This window comes from Podarcis tiliguerta (genome assembly GCF_965153285.1).
Source record: "Podarcis tiliguerta genome assembly, chromosome: 3".
In the NCBI taxonomy this organism is placed as follows: domain Eukaryota; kingdom Metazoa; phylum Chordata; class Lepidosauria; order Squamata; family Lacertidae; genus Podarcis; species Podarcis tiliguerta.
In genome coordinates this window covers 62,455,331-62,474,287 of record NC_139536.1, presented here as the reverse complement: position 1 = coordinate 62,474,287, position 18,957 = coordinate 62,455,331, and the positions used below count along the sequence as shown (strand labels likewise).

The following is an 18,957-nucleotide window of genomic DNA, read 5'->3' as shown; positions in this document are numbered from 1 at the left end:
TGACAGATAGTGCTGAGGAGAAGTCAGTGGTCATGATATATTGGCAGCAATGATGTTGGCAAATATGATTGTGTGACCTGGAAGCAAATTTAGGTTTCTAGGCAGGAGATTGAAAGCCAGGAGCTTCATGGTAGCTTTCTCTGAAATTCTACCCATTTGACCACCGGAGTTAGCTTTGCCGGTAGGTCTGAAGAGTCTCAATGCATGGGTAAGAAGGTGGTGCCAGGATTTGAATTTGTTAGGCACATTTTGTGACAAGCTAGACGTGTACAAAAGAGACAGGTTCCACTTGAACCGTAATAGAACCAGACTGTTTGCACTTAAAATGAACAAGGTAGCAGAACAGCTTTTTAACTGAGCACTGGGGGATAGCCAACAGAAGATGAAGAACATTGGGTTTAGGGTGAATCAACCCTAAGGGATAAGAATGTGTTGAACTAGGCATTGAAAGTACAGCAGCAAATCGTTTATTTTGCTTTTGCTTTATTATGTATTTTGAGTTTTAAAGGAGAGCACAGATGCAATGGGCATATCTGAAACATGATGGAGAGAACCAGCGGGTCATAGTTATTTCTGAACATAAACTCTTTGGAGAGGACAGGGAAGGGCATTCTAAGGGTGTTGTTCTGTACATCAAATAGGACATAGAATCCAACAAGCTAGAAAGCCCAGACAGTTCAGACTCTCAACAATATCAACATTGGTGGTGGTGCTATTCCCTAAGAGCAATTTTGTACTGGGGATATACTGTTAACTGCCTGACTAGGCCTGGGCGATGTATAGATACATTGCCCAGGACTGGTTTGAGTGCCAGAGCATGATGGTGCCTTCACCTAGCAGTATATTGTGGGTGAACCTGCTGCCGCTCCTGCTGAGTGTGGTAGAACACAAGATGTACAGACCTGAGATAATAGTCTAATCTGTAGCGCTGTCAAGCAAAAACTCTTTGTGAGTATTCTTCATATACTTTCCTAAACAATGTTCCATTATATTGGCCTTGATTAGTACTATCAAGTATTATTGAAATGGCTGACTTTGCATTTTAGTCTGGAAAGCCACCCTGACCCATTCGGTTATAACTTGGAATTATTGTGTGGTGCAAACTTTTATTGACATTTCAAGCACAAGTTGCTCTGACCTTAATTCTATATTGATAGGAAATCAGATGACGTTACTGTTGTTTTGACCCATCAGACTTATCATAACATATGACATGGAGGCTCAGAACAAGTTGTTGTTCATGAGACAACATCAAAACTGTTACATTCTTTCTCTGGACAGTCTGTACTATTTAGCTAATTGGTGCATGTTGTTGTCTCTGTAATAGGCTATAGAGAGAGAGCATATTACAGTGTTGATGTATTCTGAATTTAAATAAATCTTAAGCCCAATCTTTTAAGCCCAATGTGGGGCTTCAGATCCCAAGGGGTACCCTTAAGATTCATTCTGGGTTTAAAGCAGGGATGCGAAACCAAATAGCCCTTCAGATGTTGTTGGACTCCAGTTCCCAGCAGCCCCAGCAAGCAGCGTCAAGAGTCAGAAATGATGGAAGTTGGGCACCAGTAACTTTCTTTTGGTGTCAGCTGAGGAGTAATGGTTAGCTTGGTGTATGGTAGTCCATAAAATAATTTACATTTGAACATTTGCCATCACAGAGTGCTCTTTTGCAGATTATTCAAACCCCACTGAACGTGTAACCTTAGGAACTTCTCCAGACAATAACTGTATTGTTTTAGGCAAGCTGCATTTATTATATTATTGCATGCAAACCAGTCTCAAAGTAGCAAGGGACTCCAGGGATTCCAATGCTTGCCCTGGGTTCAGTTTCCTCGGAAAGAAGTTCACTGGAGACTGTCATGTCTTTAACAACCTGAGCATTGGGTGTAAGGGCTTACAGCATTAACACTCCCAACACACCTTGCTTCCCCCATAGGTTTCCATGTTCCATATCTTTGGATCCAGCTCAGAACAAGACAAACCTCTGTCTTCAGCTTCCTGCCCAGACAAAAAACTCACCCCCAGACTAGCCCCTAGATCAGGGGTCAGCAAACTTTTTCAACAGGGAGCTGGTCCACTGTCCCTCAAACCTTGTGAGGGGCCAGGCTATATTTTTTTTGGGGGGGGAGGGGAAGTAACGAATTCCTATGCCCCACAAATAACCTAGAGATGCATTTTAAATAAAAGGACACATTCTACTCATGCTGATTCCTGGACTGTCCACGTGCCAGATTTAAAAGGCAATTGGGCCAGATCCAGCCCCCAGGCCTTAGTTTGCCTACCCATGCCCTAGATCTCCTGTCACCCAGGCAGCTGAGGTGGGAAGAGGTCCATTCCTCCTACTCCTGTAGAAAACCAACACTTAGTTGTCCTTATGGCAACATAGCCCACTCTTTAAAATGCTGATGAGAGTACTTAAATGGCTGGCAACTTGACAAAGAAACTGGTTTGATCAGTTCAGCAGTTCCTTCTATTACCAGCCCCCTCCCCACGATCCCATAACAGTACATTGCAATAGTTTGTTGGTGGTGAAATGCAGAGTGGGTAGATCATGTGCTTTACATTAGCTGGCATCAGGTTCAGTTGTTTCCCCCTCTTCTGTAGCTACAGAATTGGTGCTTGTCTATTCTACTTGCACAATGAATGCAGCTTTCCTTTCTTCTCTCAGATTATTGTGCTGATTGTATATATATATAAATTTTCTGCAAAGTTGATTACCCCCTTTCACATTATATTGACAGTGTGCTTCAAAACCATTAACGTGTATAGGATGCTTTTCAAACAAACACCAGGGGGAAATAACAGTGAGTAATTCTTACAGAAGAAGGCACTAACTGATCAGATCACCAAAGTGGGTATTTAATTAAATTTTAATCAGAGCTCTAAAAATGAGTGTCAGTGCTGATGAAGCTGTTTTAAATAACATTGTGTATTTCCCAGTGAAGCATTCCAGTTTCCCAACCAAAAAATATTCTGCATATGTCAAGATAAACTGTTGTCTTCATTGAATAATCCTGTACTAATATTTATTATATAGATTTATTTATGTATTGCAGACTAATTTTGCATATTCCAACTAAGCAACTTTGCTCAGTGCGATTAATTCCAAGTAGCAGTGTATAGGATTTGACCCAACTTTTTCTGAACTGTACTACTTATTCTCCAATACTAAGACAATATAGATGGTGTGTGCCTGTCATATCATAGAATCACATGTTTGCAGAGTTGGAAGGGATCACAAGAGTCATCTAGTCCAACTCCTAACAATGCAGGACACTTTTGCCCAATGTGGGGCTCGAGCCCCATTGCCACCATGAAGACTCACAGTTGCCGCCACTGCTGTCACTTCCTGCCACCACTGCAAGGCCTTGCAGGCCACTGCTGCTACTGTCATCACTAGAACCACTGTACGTTCTTGCAGGTTGTCACCGCTATGGCCGACATGTACCGCGGTCATGGCAAGCTGTTTCTGCCACTGTTGCTTCTGCCTGACAGTCAGGCAGCCCCAGGTTATTTGTATTCACTATGACTCATCACCGTACTTTGGATGTCCTGAATAACACCATTTGGTAACCAAGCCCAAAACCAAAAGTCCTGTTGGGATGCATTTTGGCTTGCCTACTGCTGAGGTGGTTGATAACACCATCATTTAAAAGTTTTAGACCCTTAAGTAGTAGCAGTTGCTAGGACATTGTCCTGCTTGCCTCTGTGTAGTTCCTTCCTTATTTCAAGTATCACGATACGTTGATATACCGCGATGTTTAACCGGTGATATTGAAAATGGTTTTTTGCCCAGCTCTACTTGCCGGATGTGAGAGACAGAAAGTAAAATGGAAGCAAGACCATGAATTAAGAATGGGAAATATCTCAGGAAAAAATATTTTTAAAGTCTCAGTAGGAAGCATTTAAACTTGGGAAGAGAATGACATATTATGATAACCATTGCCTTCATTATGCCATACATGAAAGTGCAAGGTGCATGCTGCCTGACTTTTCTTTTAGGAACTGCTGGGGATTTCATTTCTTTTCACTCTGTCATGTTCAAACTGTGCAGAAGGTCCCTAAGTGGAGCACATCTCTCTTTCTGGCAGAATGTTAACAATGGTAATATTATCTTTAAATGCTTAAGGCAGAATAGCTGCAGTTTTTATGAGGCAGGATACTAGGTAGTCCTCTTCTTAACCTTTTCCAGAAGTTTCAACAAGTTTTTTTAAAAAAACACGTTATTTTAGAGCTGTGTTTTTAAGTTGCTTTTTTAATAATGTTATTTGACTTGTCTATACTTTAGAGTTGTGTACAGAGGTACCTGGGAACCCAGCATTTCAGCGCGGAAGCGTATAGCCTAAGGCTGGAGGCCCAAATGTTCCCCACTCAGTAACCTAGGGAATCGAAGGGAATGGGCAATTCTAGACACAATCATCTTAGATAAGTCTATGGGTAGCCAACACAATGCTGTCCGGAGATGTTGAACTACAACTCCCATCATCCCTGGCTATTGGCCATGCTGTCTGGGGATGAGGGGAGGCGTTGTCTACATCATCTGATATGCACCATGCTGGCCACCCCCAAAGAGTAATAGAACCAGCCAAAGACAGGTGGTGACCTTGGACTTAAGCCTAACGTGGAGGTGTTGTTTAACTGCTTGGGAACAATGACCACAGTGCCACAAGATTTAATAGTAAGGATGTTGCACAGAAAGTCCAGTGTGGTCAAATGAACTTTCTTTCTTTCTTTTAAAAAAAAGTCTATATGATGAGAAGTGACATTGGTTAAAATACCTAGGCTTTTCAGAACAAGCTGAATATGCTCACTAGTTCCTTTGTAAAATAAAGACACACCTTTTAGAGGAGAGCAGACACCAACGAAACATTCCACCCCTTTCGTCTAGCGCATCTTTTCTGGCCAAGTTACAAGGTGATTGTCCTAGGAGCCCTGGTTGTCTACTCTTTAAGTTTTGTTAAAGTGATGGCTGTGTATGAGCTGAAGCTATAATAATTAAAATTAATGTGCCCTCCATGTAGAGATGTGGTGTGGGTATGTATGGAATGTTCTGTGGGTACATGTATTGTAGGCTCTATATCCATTTAGGTAAAGGTGATGCATAGGTAAAGGTAAAGGGACCCCTGACCATTAGGTCCAGTCATGACCGACTCTGGGGTTGCGGTGCTCATCTCGCTTTACTGGCCAAGGGAGCCGGCGTACAGCTTCCGGGTCATGTGGCCAGCATGACTAAGCCGCTTCTGGCAAACTACAGCAGTGCACGGAAACGCCATTTACCTTCCCGCTGGAGCGGTACCTATTTATCTACTTGCACTCTGATGTACTTTCGAACTGCTAGGTTGGCAGGAGCAGGGACTGAGCAACGGGAGCTCACCGCTTCGCGGGGATTCGAACCACTGACCTTCTGATTGGCAAGTCCTAGGCTCTGTGGTTTAACCCACAGCGCCACCCGCATCCCCTAAAAGGTGATGCTTAGCATGTGACTATTGCTGTTTCTTATATACATTTCTCTCCTGGCCATAGCCACTTATTTGCCTTTCCTTTGGAGCTATGCTAAGTTAGTGAGAGCAAGTACTGCTTGTACCTGAGTATGTGTATATCCGTGTGCTCCCATATCTCATTCCAGTAAGAGTTCATTATCTATTCCTGCAATATAGAAGGTCAATATAGCAGAAGCAAAGGAAATGAGTGTTTAAAAATAGCATGCATTTAAGAATAAAACCACCTGAGCTTTCCCACCATACCATCTTGCAACAAACAAACTGATAGTTTTCACAGTGGAGGGAAGTAAGCAGCAGTAGAGGTTGAAACACTTACACCGGACTTCCCACACCTGGTGCCCTCCAGATGTTCTGGACTACAACTCCCATCAGCCCTAGCCAGCACCAGTCCTCAAAGGCTGATCAAGTGTATGACAGAAGGCTAACATGTCTGAGGCTTATTGTGTTGGAGACTTGTTGAATTCACTGTCACAAGATAGGGTAATAATTCCTGGTAGAGATAACGTTGAAAGAGGATTTGACAAGCCCTTTGAGCCATGATTGCTAAGTGGAATCTCCATGTTCAGCAGAAGCAACCATACTTCATGCTCTACTTGGGGGCGGCGTTTATGAAGCATCACACTGGCTATTTTTGGAAACAGGATTTCAGAATTCAGGCCTGGGAGCTAAACATGGCCTCCCAGTCTAACCCTCAGGATTCTTCTTCAGGCTACAAACCCTCCAACAGAAAAGTCCTCTTTCCATAGGCCAAACTGCTCACTAGCCCTGCTATGCAGCTTCCTTGGGTGTGTTTTGCCTGGATCAACTACAGCATCGAATTCTGGTTATGCTTTATAATCCACATTTTCTCCTCTTTCCACTTTTGCCTTTGGCCCCCTCCACCACTGGTTTGGTGATCCCTGGAAGGGAATGTGGCCCTCATGCTTAAATAGTCTCCAGTCTGTTGAATTAAATGGATAATCCATCTGATTCAGTAGGACTTTTATTACACTCTAAACACTGGACTTTGGAAGCAGAATGTAGCCTCTGAACTGGCCATTCATACACTAAACATCATGTCTCGTTTAGCCAGTTTTGCGGTGGGGAGGTGTGGTCACATGCATGTTGAATTAGAGAGAAATTTTGCATGTTACAGGCTGATTCTCTGTTCTTTGGAAGGACTTCCCATTAAACCCAGGCTAGTTGTTTGTTCAGCTCTGGCAGAGGCTCTGGAAAAACACTGCTGTTAATTTTGGCTATTTTTCCAGGGTGACTAAAAGTTCTCTTTGTGTTTCTATTCAATACAAACCAGAGTGTGCCACAAGCAGAGAGCAGGTTCATTTCTGAAGGTGTCTGCAAAGCATCGGAGCAGAGATGTCAATTTCTCAGGCTTGCTGCTGTGTTTTCTAGTTTTTCAAAGAATAAATGCATTACATTGTAGCATTTTAACAAGCACGTTTGGGGTAAATAAATTTTGAATTCCAGAATATATCAAATACACAGCCAAAGTAAAACAATGAGAAACATCCATAAGTAGAGAAATGGTTTGGAAGCTTTTTAAAAATACAAATCAAACATTCTCAGTGGTGGCACCCTGTCTGTTGAACTCTTCAAAGGGGACATATTTAAATGAAGGCTAAATACCTTGGGGTGGGGGGGTTGGTTCTGCAGATGTTAAACACTTCTCTTCTATTGCATTTTTACTGCAAAACTGTGTTTGAAATGTTGCTTTATTTGTTTGTATGAGTTTGACCAAACTGTGGGAGGCAGTGGAAGACAGGAGTGCCTGGCGTGCTCTGGTCCATGGGGTCACAAAGAGTTGGACATGACTAAATGACTAAACAACAACATACATGGTGGTTTTAGAGTTTTATTATATTAAGCCAACCTTAAGTAAGGTTAATGAGAGAAAAGAGTTGTGGCATCTGGTGCCTGCCAAAAATGGAAGTAGTACAGTTCCCAGACACCTTGTCAAACCACTTCCATCTGGCCTCCCCTTGGCTCCACCAGGTAAGGGTGTTCCTAGTTGCTCCACCCCAACCCTACCTATAGGGAAGCCACACCTGCCAGTCATGACGACTCATTAGAAATAGAACTTTAGGTTGCATAGCAGATGCTGGGGGATCCTGGCATGTGTTAGGCCATGTTTTCAACAGCATGCTGTTCTTCTCCCCGTCCCTAACTTACTGGGGTTTTTGGTATTATTTACTTATTAAATTTATATACTGTCCTTCATCTGAAGATCACAGGGCAATTTAAATAGTCATGATTGATATACCATGTAGATATACATGTACACCATGTAGAACAATATTTCAAATTGCTTCACAGAAGTCTATAGCCTATAGATTTGTTTATTTAGTATGCTGCCTTTGGTAGGAGGTGGCTGTTTAATCTTTCAGATTGTCAAGGTTGCTTCCCAGCCCAGCGTCTAGGCAGCTATTCCCAGGTCTGTGCTCTGTGGAGCAGTTGCAGCAGCTGGGGACTACCCCCTCCTCCACCAGTTTATGTACCTTCCCCTGATGGGCTGCACACATGTAGCCGGAGACTGGGCCTGCATGGAAGCTGCCTCTGCTCTTCCCACTTCAGTTCTCTCCTCTCTGGGAGACAGTGGTGCAGGAGAGGGTTGTGAAGCATCTTGCCCTTCACCTGCCTGACCTGCCTCCAGCTCTGAAGCTTCCCTGCCTCAGATTCTTGCCTCCTGTCTGGTACAGGTCCTCACCAACCACTGCCCCCCTCTTCCTAGTCAGGGTCCAGCCACCCCTTCCCTTGGTCACCTTGTCATTGTCCTACTAGTACCTTGCATAGACCTTAGAAAACACGTTAAGAAGTACAGTGGACGCTCAGGTTGCAAACGTGATCTGTGCGGGAGGCACGTTCACTACCCGCAGCATTCACAACATGCAGCGCCGGGTCTGCGCATGCACAGGTCACAATTCAGTGTTTCGGCGCATGCACGACCGCCGAAACCCGCAAGTAACCTGTTCTGGTACTTTCGGGTTTGGCGCGGTGCGCAACCCGAAAACGTGCAACCTGAAGCGTCTGTAACCTGAGGTATGACTGTACAGCTGTTTTTGTGTTACGGAATTTAAAGAAGAAAAGCAGGATGAAACACATTCAGAATAATAAAATACTTGGATGGAGTTTCAAGGGAGTACAAAAAAAAACATAGGAAAGGAAAATATGGCCACAGTTGCATAAAAGCCTTTAATTGCTGGTTCAGTTTCACAGACTCAGCTGACTAATGACATAACAAAAAATCTGGTTGCCCGTTATTTATAACAAAACTACTAGGCTTCAGCAGCTGTATCTCCTTTCTCATCCCCTCCCCCTTTAATTTGACCCAGAGTTTGTTAGAGCTCAGTCTGAGGCCACAAGCATGTTGAGTCATAATGGTCTGTGAGTATTATGTTAAGTGCCTTTTTATTCAAGAAATAAGCACATGTTGCCTTTCATAGCCCTCAGTTAAACTCAATACACAAGCAGTTTCCAGGCTATTTTCTCTTAAGGCAGGTGCAGTAAAGCAAACAGCTAATTAGTGTTCACTTCACTCTAATTACTTTCTCCAGATAGCCTTGAGGCAAGGATAAGGTAACCTGAAATATATAGTCAGCCCTCCCAAATAAATCCCACATAAAAAACACAGACAAACTACTTACTTTAGCCATTATCTTAATTTCCTGAGTCTTGATCTATGAAGTAGAAGAAAATGACAACTAGCAGAGCTCTTTGCAGAACAGACAATTGACAAGAGTTCAAAAGGCACTGAATTTAATAATCATCATCATCATGTTTTAAAAGGATGGAGAACCTGGTAGCTTGAGAACAAGTTCTACTCACCAGTGCTAGTCAGGTAATCTAGTTGGTTAGAGCATGATGCTGATAATGTCAAGGTTGCAGGTTCAGTCCCCATATGGGACAGCTACATATTCCTGCACTGCAGAGGGTTAGACTAGATGATCCTCAGGGTCCCTCCCAACTTTTCAATTCTATGATTCTAAAGATAACTCTCTGCTAAGGACAAACAAGAACAAGAACACACCTTCAAGCCCTACCTGTGGCATTCCAAAAGCATCTGCCTGTTAAGATGCAAAATGCTGAACTGACCGAATGAACTTTTGATTTGAGAGGAAGGAATCTTCTTGTGTTCCTTGCAGGAACACAAGACAGTCATCTGTTGGGATGTCCTAGCTCTGGATTTCCTGTTACCATGCAGGAATTGGACTAAATAAAATTACAGTGTGCAGGCTGGTGTTGGATGTTTCACAGTTCTGCTGCCTGCGAGCAGGAGATTAAAGTTGTATATTTAAAAAATGGATGTCTATTGTCTAGTCAGCAGCTATCCATCAATATGAGCTAGCCTACCTCCATTAATCCATTCCCCTCTCTACAGTCTATGCCACACTGTTGGTTGTGCAGTGCTGAGGAATCACAGGTAGATGTAGGCACAGAGTGAATTTGTTATTGTACCCCAGTAACCTCAATTGAGGCTTCAGCACCTAAAACCTTTGAGGCTAGGCACCTAAAAATTAAAATGTGTTCCATGCACGTGCAGTTTGAATCTGATTTAATTTAATGCTGGTTTTAAAATTTGCATTGTTGCTGTTCAACAAACTGCAGTCTGGAAGAAGGTGCAGTTGACCGTCAGGAAGAAATTCTGGTTTGCTGCATTCTAAAAGACCAGTGTTAGTAACCCCTGGTTTCACCAGCTTATTTATGAGGAAGCAATTAATGGGCATGGACAACAGCAGTGCTCTGATGGACAGTATATGTTCTGGGTGGGATGGAAAGCCCACCGAACAAATTAATGACTAGATTTGGTGGCTTGTTGTTCTGCACATCTTCCCAAGCAAAAATTGCCTATCCATATCCATAAGACTGCCTACAGCAAAATAGATGCTGTCCGATTTAATAAAGGGTTGTGCAAGACTGACATTTCAGAGAAGCAAAACACAGAGGCCCTGATTCCGAAAAACAGTGGGTGACAGAGAAAGTACCGTATATTTTCTTTTCCTGTTTGCTTTTGCATGAATGTAAAGCACACCATTTCCTTAAAAGGTTGAGGAGCTGATTTGATGTTTCTTGCTCATTCCTGATATTTCTATAGGGCACTAGAGTTAATGGAATTATTCACATTGAAAGGAGCTTTTGAAATGCCAAAATATATTGGGGGGGGGGGGGGCTGTCATGTGCCATAGGATAGTATTCATTTTACAGAGTATAGCATGCAGTGTAGGGCAATAGTAACAGAACTTTAATCACTGCATAACTATGATGCCCTTTATATGGGGCTGCCCACAATGACACCTGGGTCATTTCTGTTAATACAGAGTACTGTGCCGTGCTTTCTAATGGAGTGGATTGCCAGAGTGTATTTCAACAGCAACAATCTATACTGGTTCCCTCTTGGTTTCAAAGCATGCTAGTGAGGACCTATAAAGTCCCATACCAGGGTGGCCCAACTTTTCTTAACAACTTTTCTTACTTTGACATGGAACCATCACACTGCTTTCCCAAAGCCAGGTAAGTGTGAGACTGGGCTTTAGGAAGGGGGTGCAAGGCTCTGGCAGGGTCCTAGAATCCTTACACCTTCTTCACAATGCTGGGAAAGTGCCAACTAGGCCTTGGAAAGGAGGTTGGAGGACTTTAGGACCTTGTCAGAGCCCTCATGTCTCCTTCCCAAAGCCTTGCTTACCCAGCTTTGGGAAGGGAGCACAAGGGCTGGCGGGATGGGGAGAGGGGCTGCCAAATGTTGCTGAGGGCCACCAAAAAATGGCCTCATGTGCGGGGCCACCACGTGGCGCTTTGGAAGATGGCTGACAATAACATCTCTCCGACCCATACGAGGTAATTAAGAGGCTGCTATGGGAAGTATGCAGTCTCTCCACCCCCCCCAAGGATATGGGGGGGGGGACTGCCTTGCCAGCGGTGGCCACAATGCAACCCCAGATTCGAGAGAAGGGGTTGCGCCGGTCACTTGGCTAAGCCCTCGGTGTGGTCGGCTCTTCCCGTACGCCGTCTCCAATTCGCGCATGCTGGCTTGCTTTAACACGAAAATATAATTGGAATATAATTGGAAATATATAATTGGAAGATGTTAAAGCACATACGTCAAGCAAAGATCGGGAGATAAGACTGCTGATTAATGGATTTCTGGGATCGGAGCGGTGGGCGAAGACAAATAGATCAAGAGACGAAGCGCCATTAAGAGATGTGTATGTTTGGAGCTAAGAAGGTGGGGTGGAGGAAAAAACTTTTCTTTCTTTATATTATATGAGCATAAATAACCCTCCACCCCAAAGAAAAAAGAACCGCCGTATTTTATTACACAAGCAGGAATCTAAAAACTGTGTGGGATGAATTAATGATGAATGAAGAGAGGATTGGTAAAGATCGGAGAATGGAAAAATTTTATGACGCAGTTTTAAAATGGCGTCTCGCAAGACAGGCTTGTTTAAGAAAGACGGGGGGAGGAGAACCAGGACTATTTGAAAGTGAACGATGTTTGGAATTTGATCTTTAACCTGGCAGAGCCCTCTAGGAGATATTTTACAAGCCTGGGAAAACTAAAGGGCAGACCGAAGATAAATTTTCGAAGGAGGAGTGGAATGGCGGCTGTCCCTATGAAATATGACTTATGGAGTGCGTAAAACCCACGCAGACGATGTTTGTTCTTAACCTGCCTGTGAAGATTATCAGAGATCGCAAAGAAAGGAATATATGACAACGACAAGAATGAAGAAAGTAAAAAAGAGACTATCTGGATGGAACTGGATAGAACTGTTAATTAAAGCAGTAATAGAAGGGATGTTTGGATTCTCGTCCGGAGCTTGATGTATGGGTACCCCCAACAAAATTGAAAAATTCGGCTGTATAATTTGGAATTAATGTGATTTGAAATAATGGGATATGATTGGCCTGTTAATAAAAATTATGTTTAAAAATAAATAAATGGCCTCATGTTGGACCACTGTGTCCTATCAGCATTTCCCAGAATACTTGCACTCTTTTCTGTACAAATTCCAAGGTCATTCAGAAACACTTTTGTAAGTACAGTGATACCTTGGTTGTTGAACTTAATCCATTCTGGGAGTCTGTTTGACTCCCAGAACGGTTCAAAAACCAAGGCGCGGCTTCCAATTGGCTGCAGGAGCTTCCTGCACTCAATCGGAAGCTGCGTCGGATGTTCGGCTTCCAAAAAGCGTTCGCAAACTGGAACACTCACTTCTGGCTTTGCTGCGTTCAGGAGCCAAAACATCCAAGTACCAGGGCTTCCGGGTTGGCGCGCCTGGCAATGGCGGACCTCCTTCGTCTCGGAGGAGACTGCTCTCTGAAAAGAAGGGTCTGACCGCCTATGGCGAGGCGGAGACCCGTTAAAAACCACGGTCGGAGGAAGACCGTGGACTTGGGATCCGGCTGGTGCCAGTAGCGCCTCCCTTACTCGCGGGGAGACCCGGTTACGGGCTCCGGAGCAACGTGGGGTGAGTGGCGCGGCACTTTGGATCGATCGCTGTTTTCGGGGAGTGAAGCCGCACAGCTGCTGTCAGGAAGTGCTAACTTTTCCTGTGGACATTTGGACTAAAGAAACTCTCGTAAGTAAACGGAAATCGGATTATAAATTACTGAAATTCGGCATCAGATGGAAGGTTAAAACAGGAAGCCCACCTTCCACTTTGTAGAAAGATCAAGGCAAAAGTGTGAGAACTGGAGCCTCTAAAAAGTACTTCACAAGGAAATAAATCTGTCACCTAAGCCCTTTAAACCCCCCCTCGGAAGCAGGGAAGAGGGGGAGATTGCTTTAACAGTTTATAGTCCTGCAGAGCAGGGTACTTTGAACTTATTTTTTACCATCTTGAGCCCGGGACCAGGCGGCCAAAACAAGAAAAAGAATCTTTATAACAAGAAATAAATTACCAAGAATTATTAAGAAGAAAAGGATTAAGAGAGAACTGAATCTTTTGCTTACTGTTTGGGAAAGGAAAAAAGGAGTTAAATGACAATTGTTTTTGAAAGGTGGATGAAAAATAACTAAAGGAAACTGTAATCAGGTGGTTGTGGAAAGTTACAGAAACTCATGTTGGATTGTTACAAATGTTACATTTTTGGATAGAAACTTTCACACAGGCTGCAATTTTACAGACTAAATAAGCATCTGACCTTGACAGTAAGATAACATTGAAAGAACAGACTTGGGAACATGGAGGGAAGAATAGCAGCTCTGTTTGAGCAATTTCAAAAAAAACTGTCTATTTTGGAATTTGGCATCTCTGATTTGAAGGAAAATGTGCACAGCCTGGCTCAAGAAGGGAAAAAATTATTAAACTCGGCCCAAGGACTGGAATTAAACCAACAAGGAAGGACAACTGACAAGAATATGGATTAAACAGAACAGGTTCCGTCTTTACAAGAGGAATCTCTGGTGGAAAATACAGTAATAGAGCCTCAAGCTGATGGACAAAAAGTGGACTATGAGAGTAAAGAGTTTAAAGGACAGATCTGGAAAAGGAGTGCCATGTATGGACTAAGAGACACAGGTTTGATAAGATATATCTTGGAAATTGGCACTCTGAGAAAGTTTGAAGAAGTGAATTTTAGCAACCTTAAAGAGAGTGTGGAGCAAGCTTTGGACAATTCTTTGGTCTACAAGAGGAACTACAGAGTTCGGGCAAGCTTGTTCACAAGGGTTAAAGGAGATGTTGAGGGGAATGTGGTTTGGGACATAATTTTAAGCTCGAAAAAGACTCTCCAGACAGGCCAGAAAGATGACTTAAAGGCCTCGGACACCAGGCAACCTGGCTGATGGACTGAATTTATGGATTGGAAAGACTCTAAAAATTTGTAAAAAGGATTGGCAGCACCCGATACCGGGGGGATGAGATGGGGGGGAAAATTGGAGATTATTAAGTAAATTTTGACAAAATATGGTTTTAATAAGTATTTTGAGGGGATGACGGAAGGAAGTTAACTGGTTCCAGGAGTAAGATAAGGAAAATGAAAAACTAAGATATAAGGGGATATAATTATAGAATTTAAGATTAGAAGTTTTAAGATAAATTCTCTTTTTCTATTATTATTGGTTTTTTTAAAAAAGAGGTAAAGGTAACTAAGAGAAAAAGTATCAAAAGTTGGAGGGAATTTGCCGATTAGATTAAAATCAGGAATATAAAGAGGGAGGTGGGAGGAAGTCATGGAAACAAGTTAAAGGAAAAAAGGGAATGTGAGACTTTGTGCTGTGTGGGGTATTTTTGTGTTTTGTTTTTTTGGGATTTTTGTGTTGGGGGATGGGGAAGAGGGTTCTTTGTTTTTTGTTTTTCTTTTTTCCTTTTTTTCTTTTTCTGTCCTTTTTTTTTTCCTCTCTGTTTTTTGTGGATATGTTTTGTTTTGGCGTTATGTTGTTGGAAAATTTCAATAAATATTATTAAAAAAAAAACAAAACATCCAAGTACCAAGGCGTTCAACAACCAAGGTACAACTGTACACAATTTACAGGTGGCAACTATTTTAGGTATGCCCAATTGACCCGTGATCACCAACACATGGGTCCTTTTGGATCTGGAAGATGGCAGAATGGCGGTGGAACGAGGGCAGGGCTTAATGGGGCAGGGCATGCTTATACGTGCTCTACCAACGTGTGTGGGGTCTGGGAATGGAATCCCTGCCCAAAATGGTCGCTGACTGTATGCACGAAGTTAGGACCACAAAGGTACCTCAGCTTATCTTTTGGAAATCCATGGCTTTGCATCTTCCAGAAGTGGTTTACTATGATGCTGTTACTCAAACCGGTCTCAGTGGGCAGGGATAGGGAATAATAGAATGAACTTAGCATATTTTGCTCACCCATTGGATGGCAGGAGGCCACAGCCCCAACCACATGAAAGAATGAACAAGAATAGTTTTGTTCTGATCACTGCTTTGAGGAGCTAGGCCATAAACAGCTTCGGGACTCTGATTCTAAACCGCCATTGAAATGTGTCTCCCCTGCATACATGAAGGGAAAGGGCAGACTTAATTCTTGGTACAAGCGGATGTTAAAACATTTCCTGCAAACACGATGACAATTGTTCTTTGACAATTGTTGCAAAAAACCCCTTTGCAGCTGCACATATTATTAATGTCTTATCTTTTATTAAAAATCTTGATTATGCCAAATGCTTTACAAGAGAGTGTTTGGTTCCTTATTTGGTTTCTATTCTTTCCTCCATTAGAACAGATGTTCAAACAGAATGGTTATGGCCTGTAACGAAGCAGTATATATCTTGTCAAATGCTTTGCAGATGCATTCAATTTGAATCCATTCTTGAATGCTACCACTTTGATGATGATAAATAACATTCAGAGGTTTGGGAAGTGGGGGTTAAGCTTCTATGTTAATGCTGTTTCCCCCCCTCCCCCCAGCAGTCGATGTTTTGCTGAAAACCTGCCTTGACTTTTTAGAACTTATTGAAACTAATAAATGAGTTATGATGTCGTAATCACCAACACAAATAGAGCTGATTTATACATGGCAAGCATTAACCTTTGCCCAATGGAAAAACTCTATCAATCAGTTGACAGTTCGAAAGCATAAAATGTTCCATAACGATTGAATAAAGGCCTGTAATTGCAATGACTATTAAAAGATTTATGTCATGTTAGTCTAGTTGTTTATGTGTTAAGAGTGTAGGACAAAGCTAGACTCTGTCTTGCTAATATATACCAGTAAAATTTGAGCTTTTAAGGAGTCGCTTTAAAGTTTTTCCTTGCAAGTAGATCTGGTCACTCTTTTCAGAGCTCTGTGCTGCTCTCCTGTTGAAATGGATGTTTACATGTACAGTCCCTGTGCCATATTAACTTCACTATGGACCACAGACACAATATGCTATTAGTAGAAAGCAATGCACTGTGGCAGGTGCCTAAAGAAGCACTAGGGCTGGGTGACCCAAGCAAAGAAACAAGCCAACCCCAAAGGCTTCAGAGAAAGCCTAAACACAATCACCAGCTAAAATTGGCCAGAGTCAGGTAACCCTTAAGTGATAATACACAACACCACTGGGTGCTTCAAGATTCATTAACGATACTCTTAATACATTTTCAAGAATAACCATCAAAGTGCAAAACACAGAAAATGTCCTGATATGCTTTGCTTTCATCCAAACTGCCTTGCATTGACTAAGAGTGTTTTAGGCAAGACTTTCAGTCACTGTGGGCCTCAGTGACTTCTGGAGTTCATGAATTTAACTGTAGGTGAGTTTTGTGGTGCCCATTTCAGACATTACTACAGAAACAGAGAAAGAAGATGCACAAGTTGTTCATGCTACTACTTTTCCGGATTTTGAATTGTGAACTGGCTTGACTCAGATCAATCCAATGACTTTAAGAGTAGAGGAGTAACACAGAGATCGGTGCTGTATCTTTAAATTCCTTGATGCAAGTACAAGACAAAACAGCCACAGCTGCTGATTCTCTTGGTCCTTCCACCTACCCGCCATCATCCCACCTGCCATAATGGACAGATGACAGAGAAATGATGCAGAAGAGAGAAATCACCTATAGCGACTGCAGCTGAATCATATTCACAACAATGACCCCTTACCTCCCTTCTGCCCCAGCCCACCTTTCCCAGTGTGATGGTTGGCATGTTTATGCTGAAACTGCGAGGACAGTAAAATCCCAAAGACCACTGGGAGAAAAATGATGACTAATGTGACAGTAGGCATCAGCACAGAGGAGTTAAAGTATAATAAATGAGTGCAGGCTCTGCATATAACCAAGCCCTCACAGTATCCCTCCCAATGTGCCTACGTTTGGGTTTGGGGATCACAAGAGACGAGTTTGGGTTGGTTCAGATATAAGCTGACTCTTCCCAAATTTTGATGAAGTTTATCTCTGAGTCAACTTTACATGAGAGCAGAGATTGCCTGCTACTAAAGGTGGTTTATAGGCATGTGTAACAGCCTGACAGCCCTATTTAAATAGAAAAGCTACATCTGGGCAGCAGGGGCACTAGGGGTCAAAAAGCCAAGAGTCTGTGCATGTGTTCTTAACTCTTTCCCCACTTTCCTTTTCCAGACATAGCATTTCAAAACAGAAGGTTCTTTGGGGAAGGCACAGTTTGGAAAAGGAAGGCAGTGGCAGGGAAAGGGTTAAGCAAAGCACCCCATGCTGCTACTTGTCCAGTCTCCAATCCTCCCTCCAGAAGCAGACATGACTGTTTAAAAAGGGCCATCAGGGTACTACTAGCATGCATCTGCTGTGCATAATGTCTAATTTGGCCCATAGCATTTATTTTGAGCAGATCTTGGCAATATCTCTTCACAACTGTGAAATCAGCCAAACTAACAATTGTAAACATGACATTTATGTTAATGAAAATATTGCCTCAGAAAAGTGCCTTGAAAAGGGGGAAGTGACAGATTTGTGTTTTATAGTGTCTACTCAGAATTAAACCCTGCTGAGTTGAGTGGGGCTTACTCTCAAGTAAGGAAGCCTAGGGCTGTATGCTTAGCCAGACACAAGACTTCTCTGGGCAGAAATCCTTTTCTTGTTGCATCTTTTACTTTTTGACGTTTTAAGCTTAACCTCTGAGCTGATGGTTTGCAGGGCAAGAGATGTTTACTGTTAAAAAATGTTGTCTTAATCTCCCTTCCCAGAACAGGAACAAATTTAACTTGATTCATTATCTGTTTTATGACAGGATGCTAGAGCCAGCAGAAACTGTTACATGATGTGAGCAACTTAAAACAAAATGGAGTTTTTCAGCCCAGCACTCTGTGTTTTTTCTCCCACTGAGCTGAATGGGCCTTACTCCCAAGTCAGTGTGCAGAGCACTGCATCCTTAGTCCTTAATACAGTACAGTCGTACCTCGGACGTCTAACAGAATCTGTTCCGGAAGTCCATTCGACTTCCAAAGCATGACTTCTGATTGGCTGTAGGAAGCTCCTTCAGCCAATCAGAAGCCACGGAAGCCCCGTTGGATGTTCAGCTCCCAAAAGAACGTTCGAAAACCGGAACACTCACTTCCGGTTTTTTATCGTTCTGGAGCCAGAACGTTCGACTCCTAAGTATGGGAGCCGAGCTATGACTGTACTGTGTGTCTCCATTTTCAAGGCTGATCTACAAGTCAGGGTTCGAACTCTGGCTGCCTTTGCTGAAGTGTAGCAAAAAGAGAAACCGCAGGTCAATGGTGGATGAAGGAGCAGATAGCAAAGGGGCAAAGGGAAAAAAAGTCCAAGTCATCAGGGAGTTTGAAATAGAGAAGTTCAATCTTTTCTTGGTTATCTCTTTCTTTCCTTCTACAGCAGAGGAAAGAGGAGATAGTATAACAAAAGATTGAACTTCTCTATTTCAAACTCCCTGATTAAGGGTATTAGAGGTCTGCAACATATTGAATATCATTCCCCCTCCTTTTGCTTCCTATTCTCCCCCCTGCTTGTGTTGAGAAGTCATTGGCTAAATCCCATTTTAGTCATGGCCTTGTTGAGTGCCCTTGAGTAGGTTGCT

The 18,957-nt window shown here is 42.7% G+C and overlaps 1 protein-coding gene and 1 long non-coding RNA gene across 3 annotated transcripts in view; both read left to right on the top strand.

The window, feature by feature from the left end:
* LOC310675061 overlaps positions 1–18,957 on the top strand; it is a 65,596-nt gene that overhangs the window by 23,020 nt on the left and 23,619 nt on the right. The window lies entirely within an intron of this gene.
* Positions 1–18,957, top strand: part of TMEM200A (transmembrane protein 200A) — a 51,641-nt gene that overhangs the window by 9,065 nt on the left and 23,619 nt on the right. The window contains exon 2 of one of the 2 annotated variants that reach the window (XM_083435053.1): positions 10,808–11,000. The exons of the other annotated variant lie outside the window; for it this stretch is intronic. The gene's annotated coding sequence lies outside the window, so the exon portion shown is untranslated. The remainder of the gene's footprint in view (positions 1–10,807; positions 11,001–18,957) is intronic. 2 annotated transcript variants of the gene reach the window in all.